At 33.7% G+C, this 18,595-nt stretch overlaps 1 protein-coding gene across 1 annotated transcript in view; it reads right to left on the bottom strand.

Annotated features, from left to right (window-relative positions):
- The window catches only part of LOC140449215 (cytoglobin-1-like), a 63,477-nt gene extending 63,239 nt beyond the window's left edge, over positions 1 to 238 (bottom strand). Inside the window, exon 1 of the mRNA XM_072542396.1 lies at positions 215 to 238. The gene's annotated coding sequence lies outside the window, so the exon portion shown is untranslated. The remainder of the gene's footprint in view (positions 1 to 214) is intronic.
- Positions 239 to 18,595: the final 18,357 nt, after the last annotated feature.

Below are 18,595 nucleotides of genomic sequence, written 5' to 3'. Positions count from 1 at the left end.
TTTTTTATCGATTATTAATTTAATATCATTTAATCAGCGACCTCTTAAGATTTACATAAAACACTTTTTCTGAACCAAGAATTTTCTATATTGAATAATTACATAATAAATCAACAATTTTTATTTGGACTGCACAATTTTGTTTATATCTTTATAGATTCATAATAGCTTTATAACAAAGAGTAGATAATTGTATATGATTAATCGTTTTTACCTTGTTAAAATTGCTTTCTGCAAAATGAGTTGATATAATCACAAATTAGCACTTCAACTGACACAATAATTCATTACAAATGTTGTTTATATTATTGTTGATTTACAATACGAATGCTACGCTCTGTATTTAAATTACCTTGAAAATGAAAGATTTGCTAAAAAAAAATTGGTGGGAATAATTTGTTAAATTGGTATACATCGTTATATGGCCCGAGTATAATTACCTGAAGTTTATGTAATCAACATGATAGGAATAATTATTATATTTTTAGTAATTTGGAACACTTAAAATTATAATCACACAATGAAGAGAAAAACATTTGCGATTGCATTTTATATTTAATATTGCATATAATGCACATATCCATAATATTATCAATGATGACTAGGTGACAATGAAGTTTGGTGCAGGGACTAAAATATTATTCATGAGAATTTGATTTACAAGAGACATTTGACTCAAATTCGACGAAATCAATCGGATATAGTGGAGGATCAGGTTAATAAAGTTTATAGGGAAGGTCTTGAAAATAAGTAATTAAGTGGGGAACAGGGTCCTAATGCCATGCATATTCCGAAGTTAAATTTTAACGTCCAACCAAAATTGCTATTAAAAGAATCGATAAACGAGTCCTATGCTCAAACGAATGAGAGTCGAGGACAGGAAGAAATTAAAATCTACGACACTCTAGATGATCAACCATATTCTTAGACTGCATCTGAAGTTACAACTAAAAAAAGTCAGGATAATATAAGAGAACGGCCAAGGCGTAATATTAAACCACCCCAGCGCTTGAATTTGTAAGGGGAGGTATTGTAGTGTCGTAAGTGAACCAGACCTTTGTAAGTACCTAATATTACAAAAATATCTTTTCTTTACACTCTTTATTTTTGTTTGTTTCTTTGAGTCCTTTTAACTTGTATCGGTCATGTTTAGAGCCGCTTTCCTTTTTGATGTTTGAAATTCTAGCCCTTACCCTTCTTTCGACCAGGTAGTGATCAGAATCCGCATTTGCCCCTCTGCTGGTGCGGACGTTTATTATATTCGATTGGTGTCTCGAGTCTACAATGACATGATCTATCATATTTACTGTAAGTCCATCCGGGAATCCAAGAAAAGATAAACAACAAACTAGAAAACAGAATAACACATGAAAACCTAAATAAGAAGTGGGAAGAATGCAGAGACATCATAAAAGAGGCAGCTGAAGAAGAACTAGGCATAGAAGGTAAAGAAAGAAGAACAAGAACGAACGACTGATTTGACGAAGAATATCAGATCATAACAGACAAAAAAAAACAGAGCATATTTACTGATGCATCAGGGGCACAGAACCCGACAAGCAGAGGAAGAATATAAACGACTACGCAAAGAAGAAAAGAAAACTCACCGAAGAAAAAAGAGAGAATATATGAACAAAGAACTTCAAGAACTACAAGAACTAAGTAAATCAACAGACAAGAAAATTTTATCAGAGACTAAACAAAAGCAGAAAATACTTTAAACCGAGAACAACTATGTGTAGAGATAAGCAAGGTAATATATTGACAGAACAGCAAGATATACTAAGTAGATGGACAGAACATTTTACGGAAAAGTTTGAAGGAGATCGGAGAGAGACGAACCCTGACATACCATTAGACCAAGCAGACAATAGAGAAAAGACTCCACCAACAATAGCCGAGATTAGAGCAGCAGTAGACAAATTTAAGAACAATAAAGCACCGGGATCGGATCAAATAGCATCGGAGTTACTGAAGGAAGGAGGAGACGCACTACAAAAAACAACACATGAATTGATAACAAAGATATGGTCGAACAAACAGCTACCAACGGAGTGGAATAGCGGTATTATTGTACCATTACATAAAAAAGGAAATCAGTTAGAATGTGGAAACTACCGTGGAATCACGCTGCTGAATGCAGCATACAAAATAATGTCTAAAGTCATTTATGAAAGACTTAGACCACACGCTGAAAAAATAGTTGGCAAATACCAAAGTGGCTTCTGTAGAGAGAAGTCAACAATAAACCAGATATTTGTTCTGCGACAGATCCTCGAAAAAACAAGTGAATATAAAATCGACACACATCATCTCTTCATAGACTTTGAAAGCGCATATGACAATATAAACCAAGAATTCTTAATAAAAGCAATGAAGGATTTATTATACCAACACAGCTAATAGAACTGATAAAAGAATCTCTAAAAGTAGAAAGTAGAATCCGGATACAAAGTGAATTAACGGAAACAATAGATGTGAAAAAGGGACTACGCCAGGAAGACGCTCTATCATGCATCTTGTTCAACATCGTACTCGAGAAAATACTGAGGGACACAACAGTCAATACACAAGGAACAATGATTAATGAAAGGGTGCAAATACTAGCATTTGCAGATGATGTTGACATAATCGCAAGATCAAGAAGAGAAATGATAGAGGCATACAACCAAATAGAACGAGCTGCACAAAATAGTGGTCTTAAAATCAATCAGACCAAAACAAAATATATGCAGGTAAGTAAAAACGCAGAAATAAGGCAGCCACAAAATATAACAATAGGAGAATACAACAATGAATGGGTAAAAAACTTTATATACTTGGGATCCCTACTCACGTCTGGTAATAACGTTACGGAGGAAGTAAAGAGGCGAATGTTTATTGCAAATAAATGTTACCATGGCTTAATTAGGCAACTAAGGTCAGATAACGTCGCAAGAAAAACAAAATGCCAAATATATAAAACCCTAATAAGACCGGTACTCACATATGGCTCAGAAACTTGGACACTCACTAAAAGAGAGGAAACGTTGTTAGCCACCTTCGAAAGAAAAATCTTGCGACACATATATAAGGGCACAAAAAACGAAGATACAACTCTGAACTATACAAAATATACCAGGATCCGGATATTATAACATTCATTAAAATAGGACGGCTGCGTTGGATAGGACATGTAGAAAGAATGGAAGAAGGCGAAATACCAAACAAAATATTCAAACAGATACCAATAGGAAAAAGAACAAGAGGAAGACCGAAACTGAGATACTTAGAACAAATAGAAAATGATATAACAACCTTAAAAATAAAACACTGGAGAAAAAAAGCACGAAACAGATCAGAATGGAGAAAAATCCTGGAACAGGCCAAGACCCAAAAAGGTTTGTTGAGCCAGTGATGATGATGATTACAAAAATATGAACTAAATACAATAATGGCCTTAACACCAAGGTACATTTAGTTCAAGGTACAACACTTTCCCATATCTTTATTAGTTTATTAGTTATAAGCATTCAAACAGTTAAATTGTTAATACAAAACTCCTGTCCAGAAGTTCGGATTATCATTTTGAAGATGTGGATGAAAATATATAAGAATCTATTGCAAAATCTCATGGAGGTCAATCGACCACAAGACCTTATTCGTCCTGAGACTATTTTATTATTTAATTTAATTTTGTTTTAATTTATTTTTATTCATCCTTTGATTCTTTATATGTAATAAAAAGTCATGTTCAAACTGAAAGGCTCAAACTAAATGTATTTGTTTTGGCCAAACTTCTTATAAGATTTACAGATATACGATATTTAAATTGACATCCTGTTAAAGATACGATCTAAATTGTCGGCCAACGCCCTATTCTAAGGTCGACTATTTGAGTTCAAAAAGAGTGTTAATGTTATAAATAGCTGAAAATCTTATCGCTTTTCTCACACTTGGGGTATTTTTCCAAAAGGTTTGTTCCCAAACTGTGTTACATTTCCTGTCTTTTAGGCTCTACTCGACGTTTTGACCCTTCTGAAATTGGCATTTATTATAAGTTACACTGCAATAAGAAAAAGGGAGAAAGGGAAAAGAAAATTGTTTAAGGCCGGAATTATTTTGACAAATAAAATAAGGCAAAAATCCGTTTTCAATAAAGACAATAACTCATTGGAGTATTTTTTTTTAAATTTGTATGATAATTTCAAAAAAATGTTTCTTATTTAGATTCATTATGATTTGGATATCTTAATTGTCTACTTTCTCCTTACTCGACTGCTTTTCATTAACATATATAAATTAGATAATATGGGTAAATCGTTACTTTAGTTTGTTGTACACTTTAGAGGATGGAAGGAGCCAAGGAAGCTAGTTCTAAGAGTTGCAACTCTCAACGTCGGAAGCATGGCAGGTAAAGGAAGAGAACTTGCCGATTTTATGCAAAAGAGAAGGATTGGTGTACTTTCTGTATAGGAAACTCAATGGAAAGGTAATAAGTCGAGAGTTCTTAGAGTGGGATGCAAGTAAATATATAGTCGTTCTAACAGTCATAGCAGAAATGTAGTAGGTATTATTTTAAACAAAGAATGAAAGTAACATCTTCTAAAGGTAACCAGAAAAAGTGATAATGAGTGTCCAACTCAATACAGGCAATATCAAGTAGAAGGCTAGAGAGAGGTATGACAAGTCTCGAAGCGAGGAAGGTAAGGGTATATATAAGGTAGCAAAAAGAGAAGTAAAGCGCGCTGTAGCTACTGCTAAGGAAAGATCATCTGCATAGCTGTATAAAGAGTTGGAAACACTCGAGGGGATAAAAAGGTTATACAACATTGCTAATGCAAGGGACAAGTCATCAAAGCACTGACCCACGTGCAGCTGATTAAGAAAGCAAATATGGTATTAGTACCTTAGAAAGTTGCTTAATGAAGAACACCAGAGGAGAGACAAAAAATGAGGGATCCTAACTGATTTAATACCTGTGGAGGTTTGGAAAGCTCTATGGAGTACTGAAGTACAGGCTCTGGAGGATTATGTATATATATATATATATATATATATATATATATATATATATATATACATAATCCTCCAGAGCCTGTACTCCAGTACTCCATAGAGCTTTCCAAGCCTCCAAGGAGGTTTATGCCATGAAGGAGGACAACGGATGCCTTTTTTGCGTTCAGACAGTTGCTAGAGAAATATCACCATGTCACCGCAGAAGAAAAAGCTACTACGGTGACTGCGCGGGCGGCAACAAACCCCGGTCTCCCCTAACCATCTTTTAGATCAGTAGAGACTGGTACACGGTTCCATAATGCTGTAATAGGTGTCATAAATGACTAAAAGACACACAATAGGCTAAGAAAGTAATATTTAAATAAGCATAAAGTGGTTTTAAATAAATCTAAAAATAAAAGAACTGTTAATTGAAAAAATTTGTACAAGAATAACAAGCAATTAAGGTGTTAATTGGTTTTTTGTGAGAATAGAAATGGATATGTATTCCTTACAGTTGTCCAAATTTTATATGATAAATGGGAAGAATGAAAGCGAGAGTATCATTAGTTATTAAACAGCTACAATAATAAAATATAGACAATAGTTTATATCTACTGAATATAGGCAACACAAAATTACCATGTGTATAGAGGTGTTCGGCTTCATTACGGAATTTAGGTATTTGTTGCTTGTTTGGGCATTCAAAATTCGCTCTATTTTTTCTAGAGTGTCCTACTCTTCTTCTTTTTTTGGATTTATAATTCAGTATTTGTTTAGTTAGTTTTGGTCAATTATATTTGTCTTATTTCCATTCGGTTTTTTATTATTTTATATTCACTTGATCAGGAAAACATTGAATTCTTATATTTCAGCTTCATTTCTCAGTCTTTCTAGTGTTGCTATGTCTTTCACTCTTTCGTGAAATCTTATTACGATAGGTGGGATAATAAATTTATTTCGTTATATAGAAGTACTTAATAACTTAAAAGTTTTATTTTTTCTTGATGAACAATAACTACGTATCGAATATCGTTGTTAGTATTGAAGATTATTGTTGTGAAAAAATTTAAATTTGGTCATTAAAAACTTTATCCTGATTTGTAGTGTATGAGTGACACTCCGCCCACACTTCATCGCCACATACTTGTCATTTATCCAGCGGGGTGTACCCAGTTGATTTTTATCCACATTTCGTAAGATTTGTATCGTTTAACATTAATACAGTAGACTCGCGATTATCCGAGTCTAGGTTGAATCACAATATCGAGTAGGTTATAAAAAAAGGGTCGATGGTTACAAGTTATATCAGCAACTGTTATAAAGACTTAATGAAAAGTAACTTACTGAATCGTGAGTCTAAGCTGAGAATCTACAAAACAGTAATTAGACCAGTGGTCACATATGGATGTGAAACGTGGACCCTCTCAACCACTGATGAAAATCAACTGAGAATATTTGAGCGCAAAATACTAAGGAAGATATTTGGACCAACCCAATGCAGCGATAGTTCGTGGAGAATTAAAATGAACCACGAGCTGGATGAACTAATGCAGAGCGCAGATATTGTCAGATTTATAAAATCACAAAGACTAAACTGGCTTGGTCACCTAGAAAGAATGCCAGATAATCGAGCTGTAAAAGTAGTCCAGAGATGGAAGCCCCAAGGAAACAGAACAAGAGGAAGGCCCCGTAAAAGATGGATAGACGACGTAGAGAGGGATCTTAAAACCATGAACATCAGGCAGTGGCGAAGGAAAGTATCCGACAGGGCAGAATGGAAGAACATTGTTAAGCAGGCCAAGACTCACAAAGGGTTGTAGCGCCATTAGAAGAACAAGAAGAAGAGTTATATGGACAATCCAATAAAAATTGTGGATTATTGATAAGAAGAGAATTGTCTGTAAGGTAGGTTCTATGCTTTAGGTCAAGCTGATGTCGAGTCGGTATTTTCAGAAATTGGTCACCGCCTTATTTCCAGAAATTTCTGTGTCGTGTTTTGTCTACAACTTCCTGTTCCTTTCTATGTTAATCAGTGTGAATTGAACTACCGATTTGTTTGTTGTCATTCAGATCGTCAAATTATTTGTTTTCTGTCGTTCAGATCGTCAAATTAAGTTAGTGTACGGGAAAATTTTTCCTTTTATGTACTGTTTTGTGTATTTATTCGAGTTTATTAGTTTTTGTTTCATAATTAATTTTTCATAAGTTGATTTTTGTGAGTGTAAGAGAGCATCTTTCTGTGCAATATAAGTGGAAAGCGGAAGAGATAGAATAGATAGAAGAGATCAATAAAGAAGGTTGCTTCAGATTTAGGTGTCGGAAAAGTAACTGTTGGAGATTGGAAGCTTAAGAGGAAAGAAATCAAACAGTGGGTCAACCGAAGTGTGAGTGGTGGTAGTGGATGGGCCCGGAAGACCATGAACAAACTTTTGTGGCGTTGTTCTTGTGGTTTTCACAAATGAGATGATTGGGCAGCCCGATAAGTGGTCCAATACTCCAAGCACAAGCCATTGAATTCCAGAAGAAGTTTATGGATTGAGGAGAAAACTTTTGTGCTAGTGAAGGATGGATTGACTTGTGGAAGAAGAAGTATGGCATCCAACAATTGAATACTTGCGGCAAAAAACTTTCTGCTGACTCAACTGAAATTGAAACATTTTATTTAAAATTACAAGACATTATCTTTAAAGATGGACTAACTTCAGATCAAATATTTAACTGTTATAAAATGTTTCCATCGAAAACACTAGCTGCTAAAAAGGAAGGAACTGCACAGGTTATAAAAAAAGCAAAGAGAGAGTCACAATCATGATTTGCAAAAATGCTTCTGGTTCATTAAAATTAAAACCTCTTTTAATTGGAAAATCCAGAAATCCAAGGGCATTCAAAAATGTCCAAATCAATTACTCACTTACAATCTACAGCAACCAACGCAATGCATGAATGGACTGTAACGCTTTTAAGGACTGGCTTTTTAATGACTTCGTGCCAGTCATTGATGCCTACCTAATAAACAAAACTCTGCCCCAGAAAGCTTTGTTGTTGTTGGACAACGCACAATCCTAACCAGATGCGAATGAATTGATTAGTGGTAACATACAAGCTGTGTTCCTTCCACCCAATGTGACGTCTCTTTCGTCCAACCCCTAGACCAAGGCGTTATAGAAGCAATGAAGAGGAATTATCGGCGGAAGCTTCTTCAGGTACTGCTAACTAAGCTGGATGAAGGGCTGACTGTAATTCCATCTGCTTGGAACGACGTAAAAGGGTCAACTATTCAGAAGTCGTGGAAAAAATTATTTAAGATAGACAACAAAACACAAGACGTTCAAAATGAAACTGATGATTGTGAAGTTGATTCTATAGCCAACCTAGCCAATCAATTACCAGTAGAACAAACAATAGGAAACCAAGACATCATCGATTGGATGAATCTAGATGAACTGACAGATGATACAATGGCCAATCTAGTTCTAAACGTCACCCATGAAGAAGGAGTAGAAGATACAGATGAGATAACTCAAAGATACCTCAAAGGAATGCTCATTCTGATGGATTTTGAAGTCCCTTGAAGCTTGAAGCAGCTCTCGTATACATCGAACTACAAGAAGAATCAACACCATAGATGTCTTCCATTTTTAACGTTGGCGCAACACATATATATATATATATATATATATATATATATATATATATATATATATATATATATATATTATTGTGATATTTAAAGTCTCGGTGCGCCAAGGAATAGTTAGCTAATTAATTTTTGATTAATTAAAATTATTTCAATGATGTGATTATGACTCTATCACAATTTTTAATTCTTTTATCTCAGGGTTAAAATTCGTGCTTCAATATCTATGCTATTACATGTGAAAGGTAAGGTCCAGAGAATACCGGAATAATAAAAAACACATATGATCTAACACTATATATTGAAATTAAAATAATGAAATAATTCACACTCAAAAGTTTTCAATAAACAAATCTCATATAAGGATTCTCAAAATTTTGTTCTCCGTACGTGAACAATCAAAAATTAATGGTACAAACAATATTAATTGAAATCTCAAAATCCCAAACTATTCTAACTCTCCTAATCCAAATATTTATATCCTTTCTAAATTACGTGTAAAAATTGTGTTATCAATAAAAGGAAAAAAACTGCAGAAAACAAAATTATCTCTCTCTGATGATGAGTGGTCCAAATCCTTGTTCCTTGTAGATTATATTATCTCCTCTCAACCGCTCCCTATGTAATCAGCAATCTTACATCAGATTGTTGCAAGTATATCGTCCTTAATGATCTCCTTCAAAAGCACAAATCATTCAAATTATGATAGCCTTTCTCCTCTCGATAAACTGAATCTCTCGTTGGCCCGAGTGAAAAATTGACTCTTGGAATATCTTCTCTTTACGATAAACTGAATCTCTCGTTGGCCTGAACAGTGACTCTTGGAATATAAGTAGAGAAATATGACTTACAATATTTTGTTGTTTCAGCTTCTGTCAGATACACTAACTCCACAAAAACTCACTAACATTCAACACTACTGCTTGCTACATTTCGGGAACCGACAGAGAACAAACACTGTTCTTTCTTGAAGACTTGGAAACCAACTGCCTATCTTTTCTCTCTCCTCAATCTAGCTAAACTTTCCTTATCCCACCTTTTTCAATCTCCGCCAATCAAAACTCGTCACAATTCCCCATTTTTTCATTTCGATAACAAACAAATTTTTACCTATAATTATAAAATTTCCTAAAACTTATTTATAAATATTATTTTCTATAATTCTTAAAACTAACAAAAACCTCTTTCTAAAATATCTTCTATTGTCTTTAATTACTGCACTAATGTATTTGTAAAAACCCGTTTCAATTTGTCTTTCACTTAAACTTATGCGGGTCACTTAAGTATAACAAAGAAATGATTGATGTAAAGCTTACATTTTGTTTGGTACAGGTAATTCAAGGATTTAATAACTTTCCTTCTCCGAAATGTTTGTTGGATATTATCCTAAATTATTTTAATTTTTTGTTGAACTTTGAAATATTTTAAACAAACCAATATTTTCTTGATTTTACATATCATAACAATATATATATATATATATATATATATATATATATATATATATATATATATATATATATATATATATATATATATATATATTCAGGGATTCTACAGTATTCACTGCCTTCCCTCGCTCAACCGTTTCCATCTCTCTCTGTTGTTCCATTCTCCATCGTTTAGGCCTCTCTTACTCATGGCGTCGTCTACTTCGTTCCTCCAGGATTTTCGGGGTCGTCCTCTTTTCCTCCTTCCTATGGGGCTCCATTCGGTTATTCTCTTTATCCATCTGCTGTCACTAGTTCTTCTTACATGTCCATACCACTTTAGTCTTTTTTGTTCTATGTATGTTAGTATGTCTGTTTCTATTGATGTTCTTTGCGGAGAAGTAATGACGAAATAAAGTAAAGAACGTTGGCGCAACATCGCCACCTCAAAAAGAGGAGTGAAGTTGAAACAAAAATCAATTAAACACTTTTTTAAACATCAACATTTATAAGGTAAATATTTTTATCTTTTATACTACTTTTGTATTAGTTTTTAGTTATTAAAATAAACACATTAATCATTATTTACTTCTATCAGTATAACCAATCTCAGTGTTAACCGAGTTTTTCGGTATCCGAGGTAGTCACGGTCCCAATTACCTCGGGAAATCGTAAGTCTACTGTATATGTTTGACTCCTTACGACCCAAACTTATCTATCTTATTCAGTATTAAGAAAAAATCTGGCCTTAAAACTAAAATCTATTGCCCTAGTCTACAGTCCTACTTTGCCCTGCCAACTGACGATGTAATCTAAAATAATACAGTGTAAGGAACACTATTTATTACCATTAATTTTATACTGCTATCATTATTTGAACGCAAATATTATTCTCTAAATTAATTTATGGTTCTTTATTTTTTGGAGACTTATTAAAATAAAAGTTCCTTCTGTTACTTGAAGTGAGTTTCATGAACTTGAATTTTTAATTAGTTTACTGTCTGAAAGTGCAAAGTACGAAATTTTACAGTAAAAAATACCAGAAACGCTACACAGACGAAAACTAAGTAAAAAGCGGTTTGTTCGTTCTTAGATCTGTAAATAATGTAAAATTTACGCCTGTGTGAAATACTAAAGTAAGCAATACAAAATCTTGTATTTTAACCCGTAACCCGTGAGGTGTAATTTCAGTTACATCAAGTCCCACGGACTCCTTTTTAAAATATAAAAAAAAGATTTAGGTATTTAAAAAAATTTCACTGAAATAAGTTACAACTGGATGAACTTTATTCACTCATAGGTATATAAGTATTATATAAAAAAAAGTTATTGAAATACCTTTATTTTACAATAGTACTGAAATGTCTCCTTATTATAACAAACCTTCACAATTTTATCAATTAAAAAAAAGTGTTTTTTTTTTCTAATTTTAGAATATATAAGGTTTCAAGGAATACTACTTATTAATTTTTATGCAAAAGAACCCGACAAGTAGAGGAAGAATATAAAAAACTACGCAAAGAAGAAAAGAAAACTCACCCAAGAAAAAAGAGAGAATATATGAACAAAGAACTTCAAGAACAAAGTTAATCAACAAAGACAAGAAAATTTTATCAGAGACTGAACAAAAGCAGAAAAGACTTCAAACCGAAAACAACGATGTGAAAAGATAAGGAAGGTAATATATTGACAGAACAGCAAGACATACTAAGTACATGGACAGAACATTTTACGGAAAAGCTTGAAGGAGATCGGAGAGAGACAAACCCTGACATACCATTAGACCAAGTAGACAACAGAGAAAAGGCTCCAGCAACAATAGCCGAGATTAAAGCAGCAGTAGACAAATTAAAGAACAATATAGCACCGGGATCAGATCAAATAGCATCGGAGTTACTGAAGGAAGGAGGAGACGCACTACAAAAAACAATACATGAATTGATAACAAAGATATGTTCGAATAAACAGCCACCAGCGGAGTGGAAAAGCGGTATTATTGTACCATTACATGAAAAAGGAAATCAGTTAGAATGTGGAAACTACCGTGAAATTACGCTGCTGAACGCAGCATACAAAATAATGCCCAACGTAATTTATGAAAGACTTAGACCACATGCTGAAAAAATAGTTGGCAAATACCAAAGTGGCTTCTGTAGGCAGAAGTCAACCATAGACCAGATATTTGTTCTGCGACAGATCCTCAAAAAAAACAAGTGAATATAACATCGACATACATCATCTCTTTATAGACTTTGAAAGCGCATATAACAATATAAACCGAAAATTCTTAATAAAAATAAATGAAAGAATTTAATATACCAACACAACCAATAGAACTGATAAAAGAATCTCTAAAAGTAGAAAGTAGAATCCGGATACAAAATGAATTAACGGAAACAATAGATATGAAAAAGGGACTACAAAAGGGAGACGCTCTATCATGCATCTTGTTCAACATCGTACTCGAAAAAATACTGAGGGACACAACAGTCAATACACGAGGAACAATCATTAATAAAAGCGTGCAAATACTAGCATTTGCAAATGATGTTGACATAATCACAAGATTAAGAAGAGAAATGATAGAGGCATACAACCAAATAGAACGAGCTGCACAAAATAGTGGTCTTAAAATCAATCAGACCAAAACAAAATATATGCAGGTAAGTAAAAACGCAGAAATAAGGCAGCCACAAAATATAACAATAGAAGAATACAACATTGAGGGGGTAAAAAACTTTATATACTTGGGATCCCTAGTCACGTCTGATAATAACGTTGTGGAGGAAGTGAAGAGGCGAATATTTATTGCAAATAAATGTTACCATAGCTTAATTAGGCAACTAAGATCAGATAACATCGCAAGAAAAACAAAATGCCAAATATATAAAACCCTAATAAGACCGGTACTCACATACGGCTCAGAAACCTTGACACTCACTAAAAGAGAGGAAACGTTGTTAGCCATCTTCGAAAGAAAAATCTTGCGACACATATATAAGGGCATAAAAGAAAATGGAATATGGCGAAGAAGATACAACTCTGCACTATACAAAATATACCAGGATCCGGATATTATAACAATCATTACAATAGGACGGCTGCGTTGGATAGGACATGTAGGAAGAATGGAAGAAGGCGAAATACCAAACAAAATATTCAAACAGATGCCAGTAGAAAAAAGAACAAGAGAAAGACCGAAACTGAGATACTTAGAACAAATGGAAAATGATATAACAACCTTAAAAATAAAAAACTGGAGAAAAAAGCACGAAACAGATCAGAATAAAGAAGAATTCTGGAACAGTCCAAGACCCAAAAGGGGTTGTCGAGCCAGTGATGATGATGACTCATTCCCATAATAATTGTACTAGAGATATCCAATTGGATCTTTAATGCAGTGGTTTCCCCTTACCTTGTGCGTCCTTATGCCTTTGACCATTTACTTGATTCATTCGTCTTTGGTGCCAATTTCTTAGCGTCAGGACATAAGAGTGCCCTTCCACTACCAACTCATCCGCCCGAAGCCGTTGGTCAGTAAGTGTGGGATTGCTTATACCTATATCTGGTTACCCTTACTTAGTTTAGCCTGCAGACTAACGCAGTTGCCCACGGTGTGGCACATTGGGTGTCACAAGTGAGAGTTAGGTGTCTTATGAGGAACAGTTATCAAGAACCATCTCCCGTCTATGACGCTCGATGTGGTCGTTCCGATAAAAGGTACTACCTCTATAACACAACTCTACACCCCCATGGAGATTATTAGAAAATGACATGAAAAAAGACATTTTAATGAAGACAAAGTAAAACAGTAAAATTTAATAAAAGCTCTTATGATGCACCAGGTGATATTTATAAACGGTTGACTATGAATACACTTAAAGAAAACAAAACATCAGAAAACTGCTCAGAAAATAAGATGTGTAAATAAACATATATTTCTATTACCGGGTTAAATAAAACTTTTAAAATGAGATAATAAGGGCATTATAAATTATATACATTTAAAAAATAATATATCAAAAGTTAAGTCCAATATTTTCGTTTTAATCAATTCTTCCTTCAAAAACGTCTGTATATGAATATAGAATTTATATTCGTATACAACTGAAAGTTTATTTTATTTTGAATATTTAATATCGTTTGACAAAATCGCCAACTCAAATAAAGCTGTATTTTTGTAACGTAATATATACACCTAAAAAACTAGGCTACCCTCGGGCACCAGGCATAAATTCTTAATTATCATGTATATATAACCAACCTCCGGGATTAATATAACTTTGACCCGTTTCATAAACCCTTACTGATGCTAAAGTTCTTGAATTAAAACGGCTCATATTATACTAACATTAAATTTTTACAAAGTTTGATAATCCAACAGTGAGTTTTAAAACAAGTCTAAACCGTTAATACATTTAATTAATAAATAGAAAAGCGAAAGCTACTGTTTTTCTTTCATAATTTTTTACTGTAATCAAAGCAGTTGCATATGAGTCCGCTAGATGCAAAACTCTGTATTTGCAAAAATTGTAAAAATTGAGTTTTAGCTGAACAGTTATTTGTCACATGTTATAGCTATCTGCTGATGTAGAAATTCAGCAGCAAAGTAAGTTATTTACTAAGAAAAAGGCATTAGAAATCTTGAATCAGACGCAAAACTCTGTATTTGTCAGCCTATGCCAGTTGCATAACTGTGTAATTGCAATTGGCCAATCGCTTACATTGTTTGAGTCACATGACATGTGTCATGTGCACATGTCAATTATTCCATCATTCGCCATTACCGGTTTCACTGTTTGTTATTTGAGTACTAAAAACACCAAGTTTATTGCAAATAATTAACATTATGGATCTTCATGTGCATATTAGACCTTGTGAAAAAGGAAAAGGGAGAAAACGAGTTGTACAAACAGAAAAATGGAAACAAAATGTAATGAAACTTAAGAGGTAAGAGGTGTCTACAATTAACTAGATAGGTTTGGGACTTATTGTCAATATTTTTAGGCATAAACCTAAGGATTTACCCGGTTTTCCCACCTGTAACCATACAAAGAAAGTGTATTGTTGTATAGATTTAAAGATGCGAGACATTCAGCGTTTCCATAATAATCTGTATTCAACAACTGACAAAATAAAACAAGATATTTTTTTGCTGAAATTTTGTGAAGGTCAAAAGCCCAAGAGATCAGGTACAAACCTATATGGAATTTCAATTAAATATTTTGTTCCTACAGTAGAGGGTGGACTTTTAAGAGTATGCAAGACAGCATTTCTTGGAATAACTCATTTAAGTTCTGAAAGAATAGAGCGTGTTGTAAGAACGTTTGTTATCCGGGGTGAAATACCAAAAGAGATAAGAGGGGGAGATACAACAAAAGGTAGATTTGATCCAATAAAATTATCTATCCAAACATTTATGGGGCGTTTGAACGGTGCAGAGAGTCATTATAATAGAGGACGATCGACTAGATTGTATTTACCATGTGATCTGAATTTTACAAAGCTTTACAGAATGTATTGTCAATGTCATTCACATCATTCCGTAAAGTTATCATATTTCCGAACATACGTTAATGAACACTACAACATATTATCATTCGGCACTCCCTTAGTAGATGCTTGTTCTGCGTGTCTCAGAGCGAAGGAAATTTTGAGAAAAGAAAATTCAGAAGAAGAAAAGTTAAAAGTTATAACAGAGCAGAGAGTTCATACGTTAAGAGCTAAAGCCTTTTATTCTTTGTTAAAAAATGAATCAAATCATAACATACAAATATTTTCTTTTGATTGTCAAAAAAATCTTTCTTTGCCAAAGCTTCCCGACCAGGCGGCTTATTTCTCACAGCAAATAAATTTTTATAATTTCACCATCGTGGCTGGAAATTCGAAATCCCATCTTTCTTCTGCAAATGTGACGTCATATGTGTGGCTGGAGTTTGAACATCCAAAAGATTCAAATGCTGTTGCCTCTGCTGTACATGATACTCTCATAAAATTCAACTTTAAAAATCAAATCGAAAAAGTTCACCTATTTGCAGATGGATGTGGTGGACAGAACAAAAATAGCACGATGATGTCTATGATAATCTACTGGTTGGTTTATGAAGCACCTGGTCACATCAAGGAAGTGGAGTTTACGTTTCCTGTTGTTGGTCATTCCTCTTTGCCACCAGATAGGATTTTCGGGATGATAGAAAGGGAGATAAAAAAGAAGAACGTTGTAATAAACAGAAAAGAATATGAAGACATAATTGGAAAACACTCAAAGGTGCTGAGACTTGGTAAAGACTGGCAGATATCAGACTGGAGAAAGACGAGTGACGTTGTTGTTAAAAAACCTTCCCAGTGGCATTTTAAATGTAATGCAACGAAACGATTTATATTTTCTAAGGACAAAGATTATATGGCTACGGTAAAGGGGGAAATATTTTATCGTTCTGACATAGGGTTCAGCAAGTCTATAATACGAAAAGGGAAAAAGATTTCTTTATTGAAATTAAAGTTACAACAGATTGGATGTTCATTGAAAGAAGATAAATCGTCCATAGGCACTCTCCTTAGAAACCATTTTGGTGAAAATTGGAGAGACCAGCCGGATCTTAAAATTTATAAAATTATAGGTACTGGCGTACAAGCAAATAATAACGAGAGTGCTGCAGAAAATGATCATATTGATGATGAGGACCCAGAGGAACTTAGAGTTTAGGAATTAATATAAATATATACATATTATAATTTGTAATACCTTTTGTACTTTGGATAAAAATAAACTTCACTAAAAGTTTACTTCCACATGCTTTCTTCCTTATTCCTAACACACTAGTTAGTTACATAGTTAGTTACATAAATCTGTATTTACATAGTTCACTTGCAAAACTCGGTATTTTCAAATTTTTCTTTCTTTTTCTAGCAAACCCAATAACTTTTCTAAGAAAAAAATCATTATATTTTACCTAATAAAGCATTTATCTATCACAAAAAGTGCCATTTATTATGTCTAAGGTTTTTTGCAAAATTTATCAGTTTTTTGCAAATAACTCGGTTTGACTTATACACTAAATACAAAGTTTTGCATCTAGCGGACTCATATATATCTTTACATAAAAGATAATGGTAATATCAACTCTTAATGTGGCATTTCAATGTAGTTGTTTTAATTATATTCGTTTACTAAAAGAGTTGAATTAAAAATTTTAGTAAAGCACTGATTTAGCACCATCTTCGTTATTTCAATTTTTTTAAAATACAGTGTATAATGAGTAGAGCAAATATGTCTCCATTACAGATTACCCTAAAATTGAACAAGCTAAAAGTGACTGGAAGAAACTGGTGCTGGAAGAAAATGGATTTATTCCTGAAACGACGCAAGGATATAATTTTTGCTAGAAATGCAAGTGGAAAAGACTTTGGCTCCATCCATAGAGCCTTCTTCTTCCAGGGGGCTTTCATCTGTGAAGTTTTTGGGCCCAACGTTCATCAGGCATTCTTAATAGGTGTCCAAACTATTTTAAACCTCTTCTTTCTTTTTGGATCAATGACCGTTTTTGTAGCATTCATGTTATTTCTTATAGATTCGTTAGTTTTCCTTTCCAGCCTTGATGTTCTAGCACTTTTTCTCAAATAATCCATTTCAACTGCCAACAATCTTCTCTTTAGGTCTGCATTAATTGTCCATACTTCAGAACCATAACAAAGAACTGAATCAAACATGGTTTACCCTATTCTTTTTTTGTTCCTTTTGGAAATGTTGCGATCCCACCAGATCCCTAATTAATTTGGTGTTTAATTTCGGTTTCTTCCAAGCCGTTCTTAGTAATGAGTGTACCTAAATATCTCAAATTTTCCAGTTGTTCGATTTCCACGTCCTCGTCTATCAACACTTCAAACCTTGCATCTGAATTGATAACTAAATATTCTGTTTTCTTCATGCTGATTTGTAAGCGCCATTTTACATATTCTCTGTATAGACACTTTATCATAATTTCTAGATCATAAAAATCTTGAGCTAGGAAGACTTGGTCATCCGCAAAGTTCAGGGAGAACACTACGTCATTTCCTATGGGGATTTCCATTCCCTGTCAAGGGTTTTTCCAATTTTTGAGGGCTGCCTCAATATATAAATTAAACAGTAAGGGTGACATACTGCATCCTTGTCTTAATCTTTTAGTTACTTTTATTGGCTCTGATAGTCTATTTCTGATTCTTAGGTAAGTATTGTTATCCCTGTATACTTCTGTGATTATTCCTAAAAGGTATGGACTAATGCCGAGTTGTTGTAAAGCTTGCCACAATTTAAGTCTTGGAACTGCATCGTATGCCTTTTCTAGGTCGATGAAGGCTAGATGTACTTTGGTAAAAACCGCTATTCTTTTTTCTAAAACATCAATGTGCTTCTCATCCAGAGTTTTTAGGATTTTTTAGGAAGCATGTCAGGTCCAGGGCTTTTCCCACTCTTCATTGTTTTTAATGCGTGTAATATTTCTTCTTGTGTAATATATGGAACTTTTTCTTCTGACGTAAGTTCTATTTGCTCCAGATCTCTTCTTTT

The sequence above is a fragment of the Diabrotica undecimpunctata genome, chromosome 8, assembly GCF_040954645.1.
Source record: "Diabrotica undecimpunctata isolate CICGRU chromosome 8, icDiaUnde3, whole genome shotgun sequence".
Taxonomy (NCBI): domain Eukaryota; kingdom Metazoa; phylum Arthropoda; class Insecta; order Coleoptera; family Chrysomelidae; genus Diabrotica; species Diabrotica undecimpunctata.
The sequence above is the reverse complement of the archived record's forward strand: the minus strand, read 5'-3'. Positions and strand labels throughout refer to the sequence as shown.